Below are 24,797 nucleotides of genomic sequence, written 5' to 3'. Positions count from 1 at the left end.
AATTGCAACATTTAAAAGGCTTCTGAATGCATATATGAATAGGAAGGGTTGAGTTATATGGGCCAAATGCTGGCAAATGAGACTAGATTAGGTTAGGAAAGGCATGAGGGATTAAGTAACCTATTCCTTTTCATATATTTTCTATTCTCCTTTAATTTTCCATCCTCACCATTGTGCTACGATTGCCTGTCTGGTTTTGGGCTCTTGTACCTTTTTACCAACTCTGATAAATTAAAGGCAGTTGACTCTTGAGGTGCAATGTGTGAAATAAACTGGAGTGTGCCTTCAGGAGCAGAATATGCAGTTAATAGATTGTCATTACCTTTTAAGTGTGCATACAGCAGACTTGGTTTGCAGAACAAGTTGGATTGCAAAATGTTTTGCAGCTGGTTCATTAGCTGCTAGAGCAAGGAAATTGAGCTTCATTGCTGAAGATTTACGGCATAAGATCGGTTTAAAAAAGTTTACACGGTTTTTTAAAAAATGTATATATTTTGATTCATGGGCAGAATATGGTGACGTGATTGCCACTGTTTGGCAAAAAATCAACATTTCTTTTAGACAATAATAGTGTGGAAAGATGATGGACCACAATCCATATTTAAGCCAAACAATGTTAATGTTTTGCAGGTAATGCACTCCTACGTAATTGTGCCTTTGTGCAGCCTTTGCACTATTTGACTTCTTTAAATCTTTGAGGTATTCTGTTAAGTTTCTTCTTTTGTAGACTTGTACTGGGTATAGTTTTGACTGAGTCAGCAAGTGGTAGCTATGTTTTTGTTTCCTTAGCCTAAAGGTGTTGAATTTAAATAACCTATAAATGTGTATGTTATGTAAATGGTTTGTTGATTTCAGTGTTCAATTTCTTTCATTGTATTTTAGGGTTAGGTATCTGGGTTATAACTCTACCGTCCCCTTGAATTTCACTTGTGAATTATAATAAGTAGAAAATTTTACTCTCTGCCATAATGTTCAGTTTTAGTCTTTTTGATCTGTGACTTCACAGTATTAACAAAGAGCGACTATCAGGAGATAATGTGATAGTAGAAATGTAATTATGCAGCTGAACCTCGTTTAAGAGCAGTTTTAGAAGTGGACAATACTGTGACACTCATTACATGCGAGAAAAAGATAACATCAACTGTGGCAGTTGTGCATCTTCATACATTTGTGAAATATGTGCTGCTTTTTAGGTTTTTGTGGGCTAAAAGCACCTTGCATTTCTAACACGTACCTAGCTCTCTGGCACTGACCTCAGTCATTTTATTTGCAGATGCTGTCTTTTGTATTTGGCTCAGTGGTTTGCTTGATAGCAAGTGAGTGTTAACTGGTGTGACTAGAGAAAGATAAAATAACAAGGCAATGAAGCTTGGGCACAAAATGTCAGAGCTGTTAAGCTTAATTCATCCTTTGTTTGTATCCCCCTTAAAACTCCAATGTGTTTTCTGGAATAAGTCTTGAGTGGACCATTTACATTTTTTGAAAGAAAACTGTCATCAGAGTTAAAAATTTTCAGGTGCTATTCTCAATTTGAATTTCAGTCTTGACTGACCCTTAAACATTTGGTTTTGTGTTTTGGCCTCTTTCTTATTTTCCGTGGGCATTAATGCATTTCTAAAATATGAAGCAAATGTCTCCATACACTTGCTTGTCTGCTAGTATCTTTGACTCTATAACAATTTTTTTATTCGTTCAATTATCAGACATCAAGTAAAGTGAAAGCTCCCTGTAATCAAAGGTTTGTTGGAGTAAGCCATTCTAATGCATTTCCTGACAGAAACACTCTGCCTTGTTTCTGATTTCATTGTTTTTCCTACCTTGTTGGAGACTGAAATCAAAATTTCTGCAATCTTCAATACTATTTGATATTCAGCTGAGTGTCAAACTCCTATATTGCCTGCCATCAGAACATGTTAGCTGCCACTAATGTCATATCAATAGTCCTTGTTCTTACTCATCACCTTTCAAACTATTATTTCATTCTTTTCAGTTTGATTCTCATTAACAGTTTGGTTAGCATGTTCCTTTGCAGCCTCCTGTGTTCCGTTTTTGTAAGGAATCCAACTCTGTCTATGCTATTCATAAGGTGTTTTGTTCTTCATCTCTGTTGCAAGGTTCCCTTAGTTTTCTGTCCCCAATATGTTGATTCCAAACTGTTAGGAAATTTCTCCCCAGTTTCACTGTTATCTTTTATAGCTCCCCAGCTGTGTTCCACAGTTGTTTGACTAGAATTATTTTCATTCCTTGCTCCATTTATTATTGATAGTCTTGATAGTTTTACTGAAAGAGCCAAGACAACTATCTTTTTCACTACTTGTCAACTCCTGTATTTCACAGCTTGGTGTCTTCTACTCTTTGGAGTATTAAGGGATGATTACCACAGAAGTGTCGTGTTAAGACAAAGTATTGTTACTCTTGGGATTTGTAAATGTAGTCTACCAGTTTCCCTGTAAGGGGAGGAATTGTTTGATATGGGGATAGGCCCTTTGAGGGAGATGCCTCTGCTTCCTGACTGGGCATCATGATCTGCTGGGTTTCCCCCATTGCGCTTGAACTCCAGCCAGTCTCCCCCAAAAATGGAGACAAGCTCAACCACCCCCATTCTCGCCCAGCTCCATAAAGTTAAGCACACTGGGAAGGCACTCAGTGAATCTGATGGACCTCCCTGCCTCCAAACCTGTGAACAAGCGATTGTAATATTTGTCCTATGCCTTTTGAAAAGGTATTCTTCCCAGTCAGTCATAGGAAAAAGGTCAGAATCTATTATACTGTAATGGATACAATCTGCAATATTGAGGAACAGAATTAATCTGTGTTTGGAGAGGCAGTGATTAATCAAGAACAGTCAGCATAGTTTTGCTAAGGGGAGGTCATGTTTGTCCAACTTAATTGAAAAATTCAGAAATGAGCAGGTGTGTCGATGAAGGCAATTCTTTGTGTATTCTGCTCAGACTTCGGGAAGGCTTTTGATAAAGTCCCTCATTAGAATCTGATAGCAAATGCCAGAACTCAGGATCCAAGGAAACTTGGTAAATTGGATCCACAGTTGAGTGAGTGGGAAGAAACAGAGGGTGAGGTATGAGGGGTGTTTTTCTAACTCTGTTGTGTTCAGTAGGGTTCACCAGGGTTAGTGTTGGGGCCCTTGCTGTTTGCCATTTATATAAATACTTTGGACTTGAATGTAGGAGAGTTGATCAGATAATACAAAAGTTGGTAAGGTGGTAAATAATGAGAAGGGTGCGTGCAGATGGAGTTTAATTTAGATAGATATGAATTGCTGCATTTTAGAAAGGCAAATCAGGGCAGGAATTATACACTTAATGGTAAGGTCCTGGGGAGTGTTGTTGGACAAAGATCTTGGAGTGCAGGTTAAAGTTCCTTGATAGTGAAGGAAGGCGTTTAGAATGCTTACCTGTTTTGGTCAGTGCATTGAGTATAAGAGGTCATGTTGCAGCTGTACAGGACATTGGTTAGGCCACTTTTGGAATATTGTATGCAATTCTGGTCTCCCTCCTATAGGAAGGATGTTGTGAAACTTGAAAAGGTTCAGAAAAGATTGACAAGGATGTTGCCAGGGTTGGGGGATTTAAGCTATAGGGAGAGATTGAATAGGCTGGGGCTGTTTTCTCTGGAGTGTTGGAGGTTGAGGGGTGACCGTATAGAGGTTTACAAAATTGAGGGGCATGGGTAGGATAAATAGACAGTCTTTTCACTGGGGTGGGGGAGTCCAGAACTAGAGGGCATAGGTTTAGGGTGAGAGGGGAACGATATAGAAGAGACCTAAGGGGCAACCTTTTCACGCAGAGGGTGGTACGTGTATGGAATGAGCTGCCAGAGGATGTGGTGGAGGCTAGTACAATTGCAACATTTTAAGAGGCATTTGGATGGGTATATGAATAGGAAGGGCTTGGAGGAATATGTAGGAAATACCGGCAGGTGGGACTAGATTGTGTTGGGATAACTGGTCGGCATGGAAGGGTTGGACTGAAGGGTCTGTTTTCATGCTGTGCATATCTGACTCTGACTCTAAAGGTGACATATTGCACTTGAGCAGGGGAGCAAGGCAAGGAAATGCACAATGGTAGGACCCTTGGAAGCACCAAGAATCGAGGGACCTTGGCCCTTAAGCTATTAAGACAGGTGGATAAGTGGTTAAGATAGCATGTAGGATGCTTACCCTTTATTAGGTGAGGCATAAAGTTTAAAAGCAGAGGTTTTGTTTGAAAACTATAATATATTGTTTAGGCTGCAATTGATGACTTGTGTTCAGGTCTGGAATGTTCTAAGGAGGATGTAACCGCATTCCATACAGCGCAGAGGAGATTTACCAGGATGTTCCCTGGTTTGGAGAGTATTTGGGGAGACAATAAGAAATACTTCCGTTTGAAAGGATAAATGACCAGCGGATATAGATTTACAAGAAGTGGCAGAAGGCTTGGAGTTGTTGTGATGAATGACACTTTTACCCAGAGGCTGGTGGGAATTGGGCTCAATTCCCCAACTGGCTGAAGTTACTGTGAAGAATTCTCCTCCTTGACTACTCCCCTTGCTGAGGCATGGTGACCCTCGGGATAAACCACAACCAGATGTGTATCTACTGAGAGAGTAGCCGTATGATCCTGTCAGAGTATTGTGACTTTACTGATGGGAATTTGGAGCTCACTGTGATAATATTTAAGTATTTAGATGTATATTTGCAATGTATAGATATGCAAGGTTGTGGGGCAAGTGCTGAAAAATGGCATTAGAATCAAAGCGTCAAAGGTCCTTTTTTCTGTACTGCAGACCTCTGATTAAGATTCTATAACTGGACACTGAGAAATAATAATTTGATTGGGCAGAGTCAACAGCCGTTTCTGGAAAGGAAGGTTTGTTTAACAAACCTTTTTGACCAGTATATATCGCACTTCCCGTCTCTACTGTGATACTTGCCTGGTCCGGGATACTGAGACCTTAGAATCTGGGGGCTACCTGTATCTTGGCTTTTGCTGGGGCTACAAAGTTGCCAGCCAAACAGATTGGCCAACAGTTCTGTCAGGTGGGATTTTTGCCTGAGGAATGGAAGTCCCATCATCAACCACCCAACACTGTAAATGCATGGATGCAATCTCTACTGTCGCTTCTGGTGGCTCGTCACAACTGTTATTAGAACAATCCTACCCATTGTTAACTTCCTGCTGCATTAATATTGGTGTGACATACATGCTGAGAGCTTTATAAAAGATATTCAAGACATAAATATCCCTCTCCTTTGTATAATACAGAACTGTTGTTTCCACTCATTCTTACTGAGATATTCCTGAAAGGCCTGCCAGAAGTATTAAAAAAAAACCATTCTGAGTTTGTGTAGTTTACAAGGTGTAGCAGAGGTTTGGGTGACCAGTAATTGGAGTTGTTTGTTTGTGTAGTTATTAACACAAATCTTGTTCTAGCTCATCACTCATTAGCTTGACTATGCTTTTCAATAGCATTCTTCAAACAGAGAACAGGACTAAAATCAGCTGTAAATTAGGAAAGGTATTAGGAAATACATTTGTGAACAGTTTGTTTTACTAGCAATGATTTAAGTGACCTTCTGAAGTTGGAGTGCAAAAACATATTTTAGCTGTTTTGTGTTCGACCATGTTGTTTGTGATAGAGCAATGATCTGCTTTGTTTTACAACCAATAAATGTCCTGCATTCACTACTATATTTCATTGATTACCAAAGCAGAACCAAGACTCAACTGAGGTGACCCTGTTAAGAAGAGCCATGCAGCTGATATCCATGAACAAATAAAATATTTCCAGTGTTCTCCTTTTCTTAATTGTAAAGCCTTAATCTGAATTGTTGTATGTGGGTGTAGATGAATAAATATTTAATATAACAAAATGGTACATTTTGGGGAACATAATAAAGTTCTTATCTAAGTGTGATAAGAGGAAAAGTGTATTAGATTAGGATCTCAAACGCACGACAAAGGTCATAGATGTGGGGTTCCACAAGGCTCTGCTGGCATCCTTATTATTTGTGATGGATTTGTTTAATTATTTGGACTTAAATGTAAGGAGTATGATCAAAACATGCACGGATGACACGAAAATTGGAAGAATGGTAAGTAGTGAGGATAGCCGTAAACAGTAGGAGGATATCAACAAACTGTTTTTCCCATCTGAGCAGTAGCAAATGGAATTCAGCTAAGAAAGTGTGAGGTAATGGACTTGCAGAAGATAATGGATAAGATAATGGATAGTAGTATCTTGGAAAGTACTGAAGATCAGAAGGACCTTGGTGTGTGTATCCACAGATCCCTGAAGATAATTGGGCAGAAGGATAAGGTGGTTAAGAAGTTATATTGGATATTTGCCTTTATTAGCCAAGGAATACAATAGAAGAGCAAGAGCATTATGCTGGAACACTATGAAATGCTGGTTAGGCTTTTCAGAGTGCTGTGCTCCATTCTGGTCACCATGTTATTGGAATGATGTGGTTGCACTAAAAAGAGTACAGCGGAGAGTTATCAGGATACTGCCGGGGTTGGAGGATGTGAGTTATGATGAGAGAATGGATCGGCTAGGCTTGCTTTCCTTGGAGCAACAAAGATTGAGAGGGGATCTGACGTAAGTGTATGAGTTTAAGGGGATAGATTGGATGGATAGGAGTGCACTCTCTCCTCTCTCTCTCTGATCTTAAATCAGAATTATTGACCAATCTGCTGGTGGAGAGTTGAAGATAAATTTTTTCCACGAAGTGTGGTGGGAGCCTGGACATTTCTTTAATGGCTGGTTGAGTCAGAGATGCTCATAATATTTAGAGTTTAAGCATTCACTTATGTTGCCATGGAATGCCCTGCCAGTAGCAGTGGTGGACTCTCCCTCTTTATGGGCATTTAAGCGGGCTTTGGATAGCATATGGAGGATGGTGGGCTTGGATCGGCGCAACATCGAGGGCCAAAGGGCCTGTACTGTGCTGTATTCTTCTATGTTCTAACCTCCAGCAATATGGGCCTCCTGCTGGAAAATGTAATTAGTGTAGTGAGATCCTTGACCAGTATGCATGTGATGGGGCAGGAGGCCACCTCCTGTACTGCAGTAACCATCAATGAGTTTTGTATGCAACTGTGAGTAGCACATCGATATGCGTCTATACTTGGACAGCCTACAGCAGGCACCTCTGAGCACTTGAGAAGCACCAGCTTACCTTCTCCAAGACTCTCCAGATTTCATCATAAGAAAGCATCTGATCCAAAAGCAGCAAAAAAACTGTCAACTGTACCAAGAATTAGCTCTGCTGTGAAAGATGTACATGATATCAGCCTCCTGAAATATCTGTTGTACATAGTCTCCTGCTGCAACAGTAGTACTTTCAGGAAGACCGTATTTAGGGATGTCCTGAAAGCATCCTGGAAGAGTTCATATATACCCTTGATTTATGGAGGTCCTTTGCTTGTGACCGACCAAATAGAGAAGATTCATTTTGGCAAGACATTTTATCAGGAATATGCAGAGGTGAAGTTGAAGCACTGAGAGAAAGTGCATGAATTTGCAAACAATTAATTTGCCTGATCATTGTCTGATTCATATATGGCAGAGTCTGCAGTTGTACATTTCGCTTGTCATTGAACTATCAAGCTGCAGTGGAAGCAGATCAAACAACAGACAATTACATGATCCACTCAATCGCCTTCTCAATTTAAAAGATCACCACTGAACTTGGGCTGCAGTTTCCCTGAGACTAAGAATCTGTCTATCCCAGCATCAAATGATGAAGCATCCATAACAATCTAGAGAATTCCAAAGGTGTACAACTCTTTACTTAAGTAATTTTTCTTCATCTTAGAACTAAATGACTGTTCCCTTGTTTTGAGACACTACCATCCCCAATCCCAAAGACCTTCCCCGTAAGGGAGAAGATTACATCTGTGAATAGACTTCAAAACATTTATTGGCTATAAAGCACTTTGAACAGGTGGTGATTGTGTCAACTTCATAATTAGAAATTATTTCTTTTCATTGTTTTGAATCTTGCCTTTTATTAAATTTTGTACTTATGATACCAGTTCATGTTATTGCTGAACAAGTCCAATCTTGAATTTTGTATTTCACAAAATGTCTTTCAGTGAAAGACAAGCATGTAGAGCACAGATCAGATTTTAACAAATAAACAAGTGTATTGTGCAGAGAAGACAGTAAAATAGATTAAACCAAACCATTTATATGTACAATTTGAAAGATTTAGAAATGCTAGTAAAAAGACAATATTCTGTCTATCCCAATAGCATTCCTTTAAAACCACTCAAATGCCAGAGAGAATTCCTTTCTTTATCATGTCTATAGATTTGACTTAACTATTGCTTTCAATTCCCTGTCTAGAGAGTTTGATAGCCAGTTCTTTGAATTTTCACACAACTGCATTTAAGATTATTTGAAACTGAGAAAACCTTTTCAGGTTTCTAACCAAGCACTTCCTGGTCTGGAATTTTAAACTAAGGTAACCTATCTCCTAATGAACTAATTGAATTGAATTAGCTTTACTGTCATACACTCGCATGATGACGGTGAAAAGTTTACAAGTCGCCACTTTCAGTGCCATCTTAGATAACAACAAGGTACTGAGGACAGATTCTGGAGTGCACATTCTTAGGGGAAAATATTTTAAAAACTCAAATTAAATATCTAGTATTGCAGACCTTAAAACATACAAAGTAATCTTAAATTAGAAAAATAAAGAAATAAAAAGTTCAAAACTGTCAGAGTCATAGAGATGTACAGCAAGGAAACAGACCCTTTGGTCCAGGCCGTCCAGATATCCCAACCCAATCTCGTCCCACCTACCAGCACCCGGACCATATCCCTCCGAACCCTTCCTATTCATATACCCATCCAAATGCCTCTTAAATGTTGCAATTGTACCAGCCTCCACCGCATCTTCTGGCAAGTCATTCCATACACGTATCACCCTCTGCGTGAAAAAGTTGCCCCTTTAGGTCTCTTTTATATCTTTCCCCTCTCACCCTAAACCTATGCCCTCTAGTTCTGGGCTCCCCGATCCCAGGGAAAAGACTTTGTCTATTTATCCTACCCGTGCCCCTCATAATTTTGTTAGCCTCTATAAGGTCACCCCTCAGCCTCTATAAGGTCACCCCTCAGCCTCCGACACTCCAGGGAAAACAGCCCCAGCCTGTTCAGCGCCCGTCTATAGCTCAAATCCTTCAACCCTGGCAACATCTTTGTAAATCTTTTCTGAACCTTTTCAAGTTTCACAACATCTTTCCAATAGGAGACCAGAATTGCACACGATATTCCAACAGTAGCCTAACCAATGTCCTGTACAGTCCCAACTCCTGTACTCAATACTCTGACCGATAAAGGAAAGCATACCAAATGCCTTCTGTCCTAACATGATATAATAAAGGAATAAGAAGATATTTTTAATTAAAAAAGAGAATTTTTAAGACAAAGTCCTCCTACTTGAGGACCCAACCCCCTTTTGGAATCCCAGGCCGGACCCCCATGATGCTGAAGAGAATGCCGTGTAGGGTCATGGACTGACTGAAGCCTCCGGAAGGACACCCATATTGATGCTGACACAAACAGCCACTGAAGCAGCAGAAAGGAGTCCAAGGCTGGGCCAGACCAACCATGTCAGCATGATGATGCTGCAGAAGCCTTGAGGAAAACTCAGACCATTGGAATTCCAGGCCCAGGCCCACCTTTTTCTTCAGCTGCCATCAAAGGCAGTCTAGTCAAAGGACCCACCAGGACGCAGCCATGAGGAATGGCCAGATCCACATTGCGTTCTCTACTGCAGCAGCCTCTCATAACCTCGTTCCTCACCTAAAGATGAACTTGATGTTAGGAAAAAAATGTAAACAATGAAAAAGAAAGAAGGGTGTGGCAGTCCGAGTGATAAGAAACAGATGGGCCAGGAGCCTGAAAACTTTCTCAACTACTACCAAAATCTTTCCAAGCTATGGATTTCTTAAGCAAAAAAAACTCCTGTTATTTACAGATGAAAGCAGACTAATGCTCTTCAATATTTATTCTGTCCATAAAGCACTCAATACAAAAAGAACCCCATTACTATGTAGGTGGGGGAGGAAAAACCAATTAAGATAAATTAGAAGCCAAGAGTGTATTATCTGATGTATGTTTGTGTAACTTCAGTGATAGTTAGATTTTAGATTACTTACTGAAACAGGCCCTGCGGCCCAACAAGTCCACACCAACCCGCCGAAGCGCAACCCATCCAGACCCATTCCCCTGCACCTAACACTACGGGCAATTTAGCATGGCCAATTCACCTAACCTGCACATTTTTGGACTCTGGGAGGAAACCGGAGCACCTGGAGGACACCCACGTAGACACTGGGAGAATGTGCAAACTCCACACAGTTAGTCGCCTGAGGTGGGAATTGAACCCGTGTCTCTAGCGCTGAGAGGCAGCAGTGCTAACCACTGTGCCACCGTGCTGCCCATTCCATTCTGATCATTCCAGTATTGTGTCAAAAGGTATAAAAGCAACATGAGTGAAATCTCCTCCAGAATTTCTTGGCATTTCTCTTCTGCCTTAGCTCCCTGTTTTCATGAAGGCTTTGATGGGGTATAGCAATTCTCCCCGATCATTCTATACATTTGAGTCCACAGAATGCCGATAGGGATTTGCAGAGAGCATTATATCCCATACTTACCTTGGTCTCATCTGACGTTCACATTCTACCAGTAAAGTAATTTTAATAGGAAGACTTGGCTACTTTCTTTAACTCAGCAGTAATTCTAGGAGCAATGAGGTAAATTGTAGTTAAGTTGCAGCTCTGTGATGAATCCATGTGGTGAATCAGGAGAAAATGGAGACACAATCCAACACTAAAAATGATATTTTAGTATCACGTGAGAATTGTGTAGTTGTGGTGTTATTCTCTGTTCCAGTTTGATCTGTTACTGACTCATTTGATTGGTGCAGTATGATCAGTTAAGACCAAGGGAACATAATTATGTGGGATGTGGATCTTTGAACAACTAGTTTAACCATCTATTACCAGACTAATACCATTAAACCATCTCCTTGTGCATTTTCTTGTGGTAAAACAAATCCGTTGATGAATTGTAACGGCCAATCTAATTTTTGAGATTCCCTTTCTCCTTTCTGCACCCCTTTGATTGCAAATCATGTAACTGCATGTAATTTTCAAATGGATATCACAAATGTTCTCTCCCTCCCCCCCCCCCCCCCCACAACAGCTTGTGTTGGAGTGGCCATCTGTTGTAACAGTAAACAAAACGTCCAAAACCTTTTGCCGAGTAAGTTGCTATCAGTGAGACCATAAATTGGATTGTCAAAGTTGGTCCCAGGGGCCTGCTAAGGAACATCAACTCAACCAGGGTTTTTGCACTTGATCTCTGTCCAATGGCCTTTTACTCAAAAGGTTGAGATTGGGAAACAGTTGAGGTCGTTTATTAGTGATGCAGTTGAAAGTCTGCCGAGATGTGTTGTTCAAGAACTAATGTGAAGAATATCTGAAGTACAGGAGTGCTGCCCAATGAAGGTCAAAGAGTTTAGAAGAAGTAATCAGTAAGTTGGAAAAAATATGGTCTTTCAAAGCCAGTGCGCTGAGTTGATTTTTTAAAATGATGGGAAAACCTGTCCTGCAGTTTATCCAATTTAACAGTCTGATAATACCCTGTAATTTACACCTCTATTCTTAATTGCAGGTGCAAACAACCAGTTTATCTGCTTTGTCTTGTATGAGAATACCAAACATCATCTAATTATAAGGTAAGTAAACTACAACCTATTGCAGAACTCTGAAAGAAACAGATGGTCAGGGATGCACTTTAGAGCTCCTTAGAGATTTTGATATCCACCTGCTGTCCCTCAATCTGTTTGTTATATTCAATGTGTTTTGAATGTTTATTGACTTTTATGTAGTCTTGCAATATTTAAGTTGTCATAGTCTGCATGAAGGAACCAAATAAGTGTGTTATCTGGCAGGTTAGGCTGTTTGTGATTCATTAGGTAAAAACAATGACTGCAGATGCTGGAAACCAGATTCTGGATTAGTGGTGCTGGAAGAGCACAGTAGTTCAGGCAGCTTTTGCCCGAAACGTCGATTTCAAAGCTCCTTGGATGCTGCCTGAACTGCTATGCTCTTCCAGCACCACTAATCCAGAAAATGTTTGTGATTCATACGAAGGCCAGATGAACACCACTAATTCCCAAATTACACAGTTATTTATGCATAGCCATTCAATATGTCCACTTACACACGCATCTCCATCCCTTTCGGAAGCATTTCAAGTTGTGCTCCTGCATGTAAAATCGTGAAATCAGAATGGCTAATCTGTTAACCACTTTGACAGTTGTCAGTGCATCTTGTGGCTTCAACTATCAGAACTACTATAAAACTACTGAAAAATGCTGCCACTGATCATGCCTGTGCATCATCTACTTAAAGCTAATGGAAAACTCTGTTTTTGGCACAATATGCTTTGTGCGCATGTGTGGTGAATGTAACATTATATAATTCCTGAATGAAGAAAAGAAAAAATATTTGCAATCTCCATTGTTAAGCCCTAATTTGCATTGATTCCTAGTCCAAGTGCTGATGTTGCTTTGCCTGGTAAAGCCTCACTCTGGTGTCAAGCAGGGACATGAGAGTCAGGGACAGCTTGTAAAGATTGGCAGTTTACTGCTTGTGGACTAGGTATGGTTGTTATTTGATAGACTGCTGGATAGGATTAAATTTACCTCAGGAGAGCTTTGATGGGGCAATACATTTTGGAGCCAATTGTTTTAGGAAACTGTGAACTTGAGAATATCAACTGACGTCTTTGCACCTTTTGAAATTTTAATATGTTGCAGTTGAAGTTATCAAACTTCAATATTTTAACTTGGGAATTCAATATTTACAATGTAGATTGAGGAAATGTATTCACCTCTGGTTCAAATGTGTTTAGCAACTGTTCTATTTCATTGTGTGCTCTCACTTTGACAAGCTCTTACTTCATAACTGTTGCTCAGTTGAAAATTAGTCTGAAATGTTGATATTTTGTTAATTCTGTGGGATAGTCTTGACAGTATTTTAGCTCTTCTATTGCCACCTAGTGGTCATCTACTCTTCAACCAGCTTGCATTATATTTTAATGAATGCATTATTCTGGGAAGGAAGACGACTAATTTTATCATACAGTACGTGCTGTAAAACATCCTAACACCATGTAATCCTATTACACCTTCTAAGGGGATTTTATATTCATGGAGGTCACAAGTCCTGAGGTACAGTGCATTGAGTGTCTTAACATAAGGACACTCGCATTACATTTCTTTTAGATCTTTGTGTTGTGCAGTTAAGCATAGTATTTGAGACTCTTTGCTACTAACTAATCGGTCTAAATGTAATTTTACTCAGAGGAGAGAGCGTGATCACTTTTATTCTTTGCTTATGAATGTACTTCGCTGTTCACCTTGATGAGAAAAGTATTCTTATTCGAGAGTTGAGCTGTTTCTTGTTTCAGGCATTCAAGTGTTGGCATTAAGATCTCCAAGTCAACATTTAGATGGATTAGATCTAGTGTAGGGTTCCTGTTACTATTTAAAAAAAAACATGCAGGACCCCTCGCTAAGTTGTGCAGCGCAAACACAAAACTAGCTATGTGGAAAATTGCCCTGTATGCAAAAGATGACAAATCAAATCTAGCCAGTTATCCTTGCATTTGTCTGCTCTTGGTTATCACTGAAGTAATGGAAGGGCTCATTGACAGTGCTATCAAGCAGCACTTTCTTTATATCAACCTGCTCACTGATGCACCCCTGCAGGACCACTGACCTCATCACAGCCTTGGTTCAAGCCTTGGAGCAAATGGCTGAACTCCAGATGGGAGGTGAGAGTAACTGTCCTTCCTATAATGACATAAGATAAAACAAAAGATCAGGAGTAGGGCCTTCAGCCCTTCAAACCTGGTTTGTAATTTCACAAGATCATGGCTGATTTGTCCCAGGCCTCAACTTGTCTTTTGTGCCAGCTCCTCATAGGCCTCACTTGTCAATCTTTCAAAAATCTATCCAATGCTTCTTAAATACTTTGTAATCTAGCCTCTACAACTCTATGGGCTAGAGAATAACAGGCATTGCATATAGGAGAAGAAATTCCTTAACATCTCAGATTTAAATGCATGTCCCTTATTTAGTAACAATGTGCCCCAGTTTGAGGCCCCTGTCAGTAGTTGGTACTCACTACTACTGCTTTGATTTAGTGAGTGAGTTTCACAGTTATTGAAAGGTTATCAGTCAAGTGGGCTCCTTCGTCCAGCTGGTGTCAAACTTCTTCAGCTGCACCACTCCAAGAAATGGAGAGTAGTCCATTACACTAGTGACTTATCTTGTAGGTGGAAGAGAGGTTTTAGGAAGCTAGTGAGTGAGTTATTTGCCATTGAATTCCAAGCAACTGACCTATAGTAGCCACAATATTTTTGATTGACCTGGTCAATGGTAATCTCCAGGATGTTAATGGGAGATTCAGCAATGGTAATGCCATTGAATATTGAGAGTTAATCACCTGTCTTGTTTAATTCTCTCATTGGAGATGCTTATTGCTGGACACATGTGGAGCAAGAATGTTATTTGCCACTTCTCACCCTAAACTTGGATGCTATTCATGTCTTTCTGTGTATGGACATGGCTTTTTTTCACCCTTTTGAGGTGAATGTTGTGCAATCACCAGCAAACATACCCACTTCTGACCTCATGTTGGAGTGAAGATCATTGATGAAGCCGCTGATGAAGCCAAGGACACTATCAAGAGGAACTTTCACGGAGATGTGCTGGCAAATTGGACTAGATTGGTTTCGGATATCTGGTCGGCATGGACAGGTTGGACCGAAGGGTCTGTTTCCGTGCTTACATCTTTATGACGGAAATGATTGACCTCCAACAATGGCAGTTATTTTCCTTTTTGTGCTAGTTGTGATTCTAACATGCAGAACTTTTACCCTTATCCTGCCGTGATTCCAGTTTTGCTTGATTATTTAAAATATCCTTGATATCTTAATTTTGAGGGCAGTGCCTCTTGCCTCCCTTCTGGGCTTCAGCTCTTTTGCCAATGCTTAACCCAAGGCTAAAAGGGCTGTGGTGCACACTGGGTTAATGAGTACTGCTTGAGAGCAATCTCAATGACCCCTTCTATTGATTTGCTGATGATAGAGAAACATTTGATAGGTCTGTAAATGGTTGCATTGGATTTGTCCTGCTTTTTTTTTTTGCAGATAGGACATATTTGGATGATCATCTACATTGCTAGATAGATGCCATCATCTGCAAGTTCCCCTCCAAGTGATATATAAATATATTGTCATTCCTTCAGTGTTTCTGGGTCAAAATCCTTGATTCCCTCCCTCCCTAATGACATTTGTGGGTGTATCTGCAACACATGACTGCAGCCATGGGGAGAATATGCAAACTCCACACAGTCGCCCGAGGCAGGAATTGAACCGGGGTCCCTAGTGCTGTGAGGCAGCAGTGCTAACCCATGGTGGGGCTATCCTGGTGTAATATTAATAAAGTTAGTGTGCAGGCACTTCAACAGGCTTAATTTGTTCTTTACACTTAGTAAAAACAAAATCAGAAGTTTGCAGACAATATAATCAGTTCTATCTAAGCTTATCACTGAACTAGTTATTTACAAACGAGCAGTTAACCCGTTGCCAAAATCCCATGTTGACTATAATGCCTTGGTCACCACCCCTATGTTTGCTGACTTGTATTGGCTCCTGGTTAGCAACGTCATGACTTTGAAATTTTTGTTTTAGTTTTCAAATCTGTCTGTGGGAACAGTCTGCCTACTTTGTAATTTCCTTCAGTGTGGTGAATCACGGTGGTATGTCCTATCAGTACTGTCAAGCAGCATTTGGACAGTCATAACCTGCTCACTGCTAATTTTGGGATCCACCAGGGCTGCTTGGTTTCTGATTTCATTCCTGTCTTACTCCAAGCATTGGCTACCAAATAAGCAGCAAGATCTGGACATCTTTTAGACTTGCTCTGACAGGTGACAAATACCATTTGTACACATTGGTAACCATCTGCAAAAGATGATACTCGAACCACTGTCCTTGCCATTCAGTGGTTTTACCATTAGTGAATTCCCTATTATGAATATTTTGGGGTTACTGTTGACCAGAAGTTGATTTGAAGTCTTTAGATGAGCATTTGAAACCTCATAGTGCACAAGGCTATGGGCCAAGTACTAGAAATTAAGATTAGGATAGATAGAGCACAGAACATTACAGAGCAATACCGGCCCTTCAGCCCTTGATGTTGCGGCGACCAGTGAAAATAATCTGATGCCCATGTAACCTATGCCGTTCCATTATTATTCATATGTATGTCCAAGGCCCATTTAATTGCCCTTAAAGTTAGTGAGTCTACTACTGTTGCAGGCAGGCCGTGCCATACCCCTACTACTCTCTCTGAGTAAGGAAACTACCCCTAATATCTGTCCTAAATCTCTCCCCCCTTAATTTAAAGCTATGTCCTGTCATGTTAGCTTTCACCATTCGAGGTAAAAGACTGTCACCGTCCACCCGATCTAACCCTCTGATTATCTTATGTCTCGATTAAGTTACCTCTCAATCTTCTTCTTCTCCAACGAAAACAGACTTTATTGGTAAGACCTTCCTTCCATACTAGGCAACATCCTAGTAAATATCCTCTGACCCCTTCAAAGCTTCCACATCCTTCCTATAATGTGGTGACCAGAGCTGCATGCAATATTCCAGGTGCAGCCTTACCAGTGTCTTGTACAGCTGAAGCATGTCCTCGTGGCTCCGAAAATCAATCCCCCTATCAATAAATGCCAAACACCATGTGCCTGTCAACCTGGGCGGCAACTTTCAGGGATTTATGCACCTGGACACACATCTCTTTGTTCATCCACACTACCAAGAAGTTTACCATGAGCTTAGTACTCCGCATTCCTGTTACGACTTCTGAAGTGAAGTACCTCACACTTTTCGCATTAAACTCCATTTGTCACTTCTCCACCAGCTCTGCAGCTTATCTATGTCCCTCTGTAACCCACAACATCCTTTGGCACTATCCACAACTCTCCCTACCTTAGTGTTATCTGCAAATTTCCTAACCCATCCTTCTATGCCCACCTCCAGATCGTTTATAAAAATGACAAACCATGATTAGAAAGTATAGATGCTTGTTGACCAGTGTGTACAAGATGGAGCCAAAGGGCTTTTTTCTATGCTGTTAAAAACTGAATCTGTGGACCAGCTGTGTACATTCTGTGCTAATAAAAGCAAGTTAATAAGCGGTTGGAAATTCAATAGCGAGTAACTTGCTTCCTGACTCCGATCCATTGTTGCAAAAGATGGGACTGAACATTTACCAAAATTTTCAGAAGCGTTGAGTGGATTATGTGTCTTGCTCATTCCACATGTCCCCAGCATCACACATGTCAGTTTTCATCCAATTTGTGGGATAAAACTCCCTTTCCAGTCATACTGTTGGTGTGTTGGACACCACTCATTTAAAAGAGGATCACTGCTATCTTCAAGGCAGTTGTGTGGATAGCAACAAATGCTGGCCTTGCCAGCAATACCCGTGTCCCATGAAAGGATAAAAAAATTGCAGAATGCATTCTCTGGTCATCGGGAGATTGATCTAACATCATTTAAAGGGACCATGCTTGTTAATTTGAACTATTATTCTGGAAATTGAAGGGAATTGATCTTATTGTCAGAATTCCATTGTTGCAGAACAGTTGAAAATTATCGGCACTTTTGCCCAGAGATGGTGTCATCAACTGAAGCCACACTGTTCTCCCACTTTCTTTCTAAATATAAAGGGAGTAGCTATTTAGTTGTTTTTCTGGTCTCCAATCCCATTGTTTGCCTCCACATCTGGGCCTAATAAACGTGCTGTATACCTGTGGTATGGTGCAATATTTGTTTTGTTACCTGAGCACTAACAGCAACATGCAAAAACAACTTCAATCATTATTCCATTTTTCTTTACAGGGACTCTGGATTGTTTTATTCATTTTTATAATGTAGTGAGTAACTCCTATGTAGTTGACACTTTCTTTTATTTGGACTATTAAAGCTGGAAATCAAATGTAATCAAGAATGCTCTAGAACTATAAACTGTTTTTGTTGGTAGAGTACAGTTATGTTGCCTTGTTGATTTGCATAACTGCAAAATGACTTCTGCTTTCTGACACACAAATGGCTATAATTGACTTTGAAGTGTAGCAGTGCGAGACACCTATGGGAAGCCATCTCACTCCACTCAGGCTTGTTTCCAATGCGGCATCAAACCAGATTTTAAATGTTTTCATGTGGCCCACTTGCTCTACTTTGTATTTTGTAAATTATTTTAAAATATGAAAAGAAAATTCGCAAGGGAGCAGAGTTGCAGCCATGTTTATCAACATGCTTGTACAGTTATCTGGTTATTGCACTCTACACCTACTGTTTTCAGCTACAAAGTACAATGTGTGGCACAGATCAACAATTAAAGGTCTAGAGTCAGTGAGCGTTGGGCAGTACTGCATAGTAAGTTAAAGGGTAAGGCCAGCAGAAATAGAGAAAGACCACTACCTGAAAGTTCCGCTCCAAAATTGTACTTTTCTGATTTAGAAACATTATAATTCCTTTATGTATCAAACTCTGGGATTCTCTTGTGTAATATGCAATGTGGGAATACTTTCTCCACATGATTACAATTTGTGACAGCTGGGGGATGCAAATTTTATGGATTTGGAGGGTTTCCACTGCTCTTTGATTTTATTCTCCAGAGATCATTCAATATGTTTGCCTACTTCGTAATGTTTTCAAGTCTTTTTAGAATGGATGTTAGATTGATCTAAAATTATCAGTAGTTGAATGACCTTCCCCCTAATGACACAACCTGCTCTGACACTTCACTGATCACAGTCTAGCAAAGAATACATGCTCTCTGGAAAAACTGGGTTGGTTGATGATGGAATTGAGACTTGATTTTAAGTATGCAGATCAGTGTGTTCGCAATTGTAGTAACAGATGGGTTACATGTCTACATTTCTTCAGAATAAGGGATGTTCTCAGCAGTAGGTTTGAATTAGATTGTGATAGGAATTAGGAGCAGGAGTATGTCATTCAGTCCCTTGAATCTAACCTGCCAGTCTAAATAATGACTGATGATCCATGTCATCAACATATTCTGTACCATCTCCATATTGTGAGAGTTTAGTAACGAGAAAATTGGTTTGATTTATTGTTATCACGCATACTGAAATGCAGTGAAAAGTATTGTTTTGCGTGCTCTACAGGCAGATCATACCATAAAAAGTGCATCAGGTTGCAGAACAGAGTGCAGTATTATAGCCACGTAGGGTGCAGAGAGAGAGATCAATATGAATATTTGAGAGGTTCGTTCAAAAGGAGAAAGTGATGCTGGAGAGTTAGAATTAATAAGTGTGGTGCTGGAAAAGCACAGCTGGCTAGGCAGCAGGAGAGTCTGTGTTTTGGGCATAAGCCCACGTTCCTGTTGAAGGATTTACACCTGAAATGTTGACACTCCTTGTCTGATGTTGCCTGACCTGCTGTGCTTTTCCAGCTGCACAATTTTCGACTCCGGTCTGTTCAAAGGTCTGATAACAGTTGGGAAGAAACGGCTTTTGAATCTGTTTGTATGCATATTCGAACTTTTATCTTCTGCCTAAATGAAGAGAGGTTGGAAGAGATTCTAACCACGGTGGGGAGGGTCTTTGATTATATTGGCTGCTTTCCCAAGGCAGCAGGAAGTTTATATGGAGTTAATAGTTGGAACACTGATTTGTGTGATGGATTGGGCTGTATTCACAACTTTCTCTAATTTCTTGTGGTATTGGGAAGAGCAGTTGTCTTCCCACAGCCTGATGCATCCAGATAGGATATTTTCTATGATACGTCTGTAAAAGTTGGTAAGAGGCTTTGTGGACATGCTGAATGTCCTTAGCCTTTTGAGGAAGTAGGGGTGTGTTGTGCTTGCTTGACTGTCACTTTGAGGGTGGATCAGGGCAGTTTGTGGGAAACCATCACTCCTACGGACTTAATGCTGTCGACCATCTCCACCTCAGCCCCATTGATGCAGAAGGAGGGTGTGCTGTCCACTCCGCTTCCTGAAGTCAATAATCACCTTCCCTTGTCATCGCAAGAAGTGTAAACCCTGCACCCACACCTCCCCCTCAACTCCATCCAAGGCCCCAAAGGATCCTTTCACATCTGGCAGAGATTTTCCTGCACATCCAAACACCATCTCTCCTTTGTCTGTTGCTCTCGATGTGGTCTCCTCTGCATCAGGGTGATGGGACGCCAATTTATAGAACGCTTCAGAGAACATCTCTGGGACACATGCACTAAACAACCCTGCCACCCTGTGGCCGAATACTTCAACTTCCCCTCCCATTCCACCAAGGACCTACAAGTCTTGGGCCACCTGCCAACGGAGGAAGAACACCTCATCTTCTGCCTTGGGACGCTGCAACCACACAGCGTCAATATCTATTTCACCAATTGCCACCTCTCCACTCCCCTCACCTTATCCCAGATCCAACTCTCTAACTTGGCACTGCCCTTTTGAACTGTCCAACTTGTCCATCTTCGTTCCCACCTATCCGCTCTGACCTATGACCACCACACCCCACTTCCATCTACCTGTTGCATTCCTAGCTACCTTCTCCCACAGCCCCTACCTATTTATCACTCAGCCCTCTTATGCACGCACATGTGTGCACGCACACATTTGTGATGAAAGGCTTATGCTGGAAATGTCGACTTTCCTATTGCCTGACCGGCTGTGCATTTTCCAGCTCCACACTTTGACTCTGATCTCCAGCATCTGCAGTCCTCCCTCTCCTAGCTCCTTTGTTTTGCTGACTGGTGGAGTGATTATTACTATTACACCATACCGCTAGCCACTCAATCTCTTTCTTGTATTCTGTCTCATCGTTGTTTGAGATCCAACCTACAACAGTAGTGCTGTCAGCAAACTTGCCAATAGAGTTGGAGTGGAATTTGACCATGCAATTGAATGTCTAAAGAGGATAGTTCTCCAAGAATGCCATGGTTGTGTTCCCATGTGGTGCTGTGTTATTGCATGATTTTCTATAGAAATAGTGAAGCCTATGTGTGGGCCACCAAGAACGCCAGTAAAAATAGAAACAAAAATAGTAGTTAGACTGTGGTATTGTTTGTGTTAGGCTCAGTAAAGTTTGCATGGTACTGTATAGTGCAAGTCATCAGAATCTTCAATTGATTACTCGTGATTGACATCTATACCAGCTAGTTGCGCTATATTCTAGCCAGTCTTCAAGGGCTGAATCTTAATTTTTTTCGCTAAGTGTCAGTTTTGTCAAGCTTTTTGGAGGATTTCACATTGTGATGCTTTGGGACATGTATCACCTTATTTTACAAAATCTGCCTGATTTATTACCTACCCCACCCCCGGCCCACATTCCAGCACCATTTTACCTTGTGCCATTTCCAAAACCACTCACCACTTCCCAGATATCCCAGAATTGACCAACATCCTTGGTGCAGCACCATCTTTTAAAAAGATAGTGTACTAGACTGGAACTGTCAGTCTGGAGCTGCCCTGCATGGTTCCTGACATTGACCCTAGATGTGGCAGACAATGGAAATCTGGTGCCTCTCTTTGTGGACAGGGACGTGGAGATGCTACTGATGGGGACGGGGTGGTGCTCCCAAGCCAACAATGGACACCATTGTACTGGGACCGTGCCAACCTGGACCAGCGTTGCCATCCAGGCCTGTGCAGTCTCAACCATCTGAAGCAATGCACACTGTAGGAGGAAGATCAACAACTTTCTCCACTCTGCCAGTGAACATGCCACCATCTTCATCTTGCCTTACACTCATTGTACCTCTGCTACTGTACCCATCATTTCCTGCAACATCTTCCCCACGCTCATTCATTCTCACTAACATCTGACCCTGACTAACCCTGAATCTCTTCTGCACAGCTCATTAGTTTCCTCAGGGCACCTACACATGCACCAAAATTAATGTGCCATCACCTTTCTCTCTGTCACCCACTTATATGCAGAGTTTCCTCACTCTGACCCCCTGAGCAGCTAAATTCCTGTCCCTGGACTAGTATTTTTTTCAGATACCATAATGATTAGTCACTGAAACAGATTCAGGGTCTGAAGATATTTTTTAACATCCGCACATTTTTTAACAAAATGAGAGAGACAAAAAGCTCTTAATACGTAATAAAACCAAGTTTTAAACTGCTCCTCAACACTGTCCTTTTACTGTTAGTCAATTCCAGTGAAATTTCACTCTTATCTCAATTCTTTAAACTTTTTAACTAACAGATTGCACTCAGCTTCTTGTCCTCAGACTGTAAAAACATTTTCACAGTGCTTTTCCAAGTCCACTAGCACAACCATTTCACAATCTTTCCTGAAGCTCTTCTCGAGAAAGTATATGAACTGACTGATCACATGGTCCAATCCTCTGCTCACCCTTTGCTGGGGGGATGAGAATTGTGTAACAGTGAATGGGAGTTAGCTTTATTAAAAAAGTTGCTAATTCAAATCGAATTACAGATAAATCAAGTTTAATAAGTGAGCATTATAGGATAACTGCCTGTAGGGGGCTGAGTATGCAGACTTGGGGGCTTCCAGTGTTGAGGATTATGGTGGAGGAGGTGTTACCGCCTATTCTCCCTGACTTGGACCACAATCAGGGTGAAGATCCAGTTATGGAGGGGGTGCCGAGACCTCGGCCTCTATGTTTGAGCATGAGTTTATTTGAAATTATAGTGGTGAAGGTGGAGATATAATCAACAGGTAGGAGTTTGATGTTCTAGGGATGAGTGTAAGGTGAGGGAGATAGTGTCTGGTTGGTGAACTGCAAAGGATCAAGGTTGGATAGCTGGAGTTGAAGTGAGTCATAACTAACCTCTTGAAGCACTTCATAATTATGGAGGTCAGAGCCACTGGGCGGTAGTCGTTGAGGCACACTGCATGATTTTTCTTTGGCAGTGGGGTGGTGTTCATCTTTTTGAAGCAGGTTGGAACTTCAGATTGAAATAAGGAGCGGTTAAAGATGCCGGTGAATACTGTTGCCAGCTGGTCTGCACAGGATGCGAGTGCATGACCGGGAACTCTGTCTGGGCCAGTTGCTTTCCGTGGGTTTGCTCTTAACAAAGCCGATTTAATGTCTGCAGCGGTGACCATAGGTAGACGTCTATGTGAGGCTGTTGGGATCGGTGACGTTGTTTTACTAACCTCCCTATTCCAAGTGAGTGCAGAATGCATTGAGCTCATCAGGTTGCCCACAATTGTGTTCGACTTCACTTTATAGTCCGTTATGTCATGTAAGACTTGCCACAAATGATGGGGGTGCGTGTGGTTAGTCTGGGTGTCGAGCTTAGTTTGGTGTTGCCGTTTGGAATCATTGATGAGGGCAGAGTGGTGGACGTGATCCATATGGGCTTCAGTAAGGCGTTAGACAAGGTTACTCATGATAGACTGGTCAGCAAGGTTAGATCTCATGGAATGCAGGGAGAACTAGCCATTTGGATACAGAACTGGCTCGTAGATAGGGTGGTGGTGGAGGGTTACCTTTCAGACTAGAGGCCTGTGACCAATGTGTGCCACAAGGATTGGTGCTGGGTTCACTGCTTTTCTTCATTTATATAAATGATTTGGATGTGTACATAGGAGGTATAGTCAGTAAGTTTGCAGATGACACCAAAATTGGAGGTGTAGTGGACAGCAAAGAAAGTTACCTCTATGTGCAACAGGATCTTGATTAGATGGGCCAATGGGCCGAGGAGTGACAGATGGAGTTTAATTTAGATTAATGTGAGGTGCTGCATTTTGGAAAGACCAACCAGGGCAGGGCTGAAACACTTAAGATCCTGGGGAATGTTGCTGAACAAAGAGACCTTGGAGTGCAAGTTCATGGTTCCTTGAAAGTGGAGTCGTGGGTAGATAGAAGGCATTAGTATGCTTTCCTTTATTGGTCAGAGTATTGAATATAGGAGTTGGGAGGTCATGTTGCGGCTATACAGGACATTGGTTAAGCCACTTTTGGAATACTGTGTGCAATTATGGTTGGAAGGAACCTAAAGGAAGGGTGTTGTGAAACTTGAAAGGTTTCAGAAAAGATTTTAAAGGATGTTGCTGCGGTTGGAGAGTTTAATGCTAAAGGGAGAGGCTGAATAGGCTGGGGCTGTTTTCCATGGACCATCTGAGGCTGAGATGACTTTTATAGAGGCTTATAAAATCTTGAGCGGCATGCATAGGGTAAATAGACAAGGTCTTATCCCTGGAGTGGGGGACTCCAGAGTCAGAGGGCAAAGATTTAGGGTGAGAAGGGAAATATTTAAAATTGACCTCTGGGGCAACTTTTTCCATGCAAAGGATGGTGCACTTATGGAGTGAGTTGCCAGAGGAAGTGATGAGGCTGGTACAATTACAACAGTTAAAAGGCAATCTAGATAGGTAAATGAATAGGAATTGTTTAGAGGTATATGGGCCAAGTGCTGACAAATGGGACAAGATTAATTCAGGATATCTGGTCAGCATGGACAAGTTGGACCAAAGGGTCTGTTTCTGTGCTACACATCTTTGACTCTCTGGCCTTGTGCAATGTCGTTCCTGGATTTCCTGTATCGGTCAGGGTTGCCCAATCTGAATGCTTCAGACCTGGACTTAAGTAAAGAGTGGATCTCCCAGTTCACCCATGGTTTTGATTTGGGGAGCATTTCGGTTAATGTCTTCGGCATGCAGTCTGTTCTCCTCTTACTAATGCAG

General features: G+C 41.3%; 1 protein-coding gene across 3 annotated transcripts in view; it reads left to right on the top strand.

Moving 5' to 3' along the window:
* kdm4b (lysine (K)-specific demethylase 4B) overlaps positions 1–24,797 on the top strand; it is a 479,386-nt gene that overhangs the window by 58,596 nt on the left and 395,993 nt on the right. The window contains exons 1-2 of one of the 3 annotated variants that reach the window (XM_043720920.2): positions 11,527–11,551; positions 11,692–11,755. The exons of 1 other annotated variant lie outside the window; for it this stretch is intronic. The gene's annotated coding sequence lies outside the window, so the exon portion shown is untranslated. Of the gene's footprint in view, positions 1–11,526; positions 11,552–11,691; positions 11,756–24,797 lie in introns of those variants that run through there. One more of the 3 variants, XM_043720917.2, reaches the window with a different exon arrangement.

Source organism: Chiloscyllium plagiosum, unplaced genomic scaffold (assembly GCF_037043375.1).
Source record: "Chiloscyllium plagiosum isolate Xiang-an unplaced genomic scaffold, Cpla_swu_hap1 HiC_scaffold_28, whole genome shotgun sequence".
Taxonomy (NCBI): domain Eukaryota; kingdom Metazoa; phylum Chordata; class Chondrichthyes; order Orectolobiformes; family Hemiscylliidae; genus Chiloscyllium; species Chiloscyllium plagiosum.
Note: the sequence above shows the minus strand (reverse complement) of the source record. Positions and strands in the feature narration are given on the sequence as shown.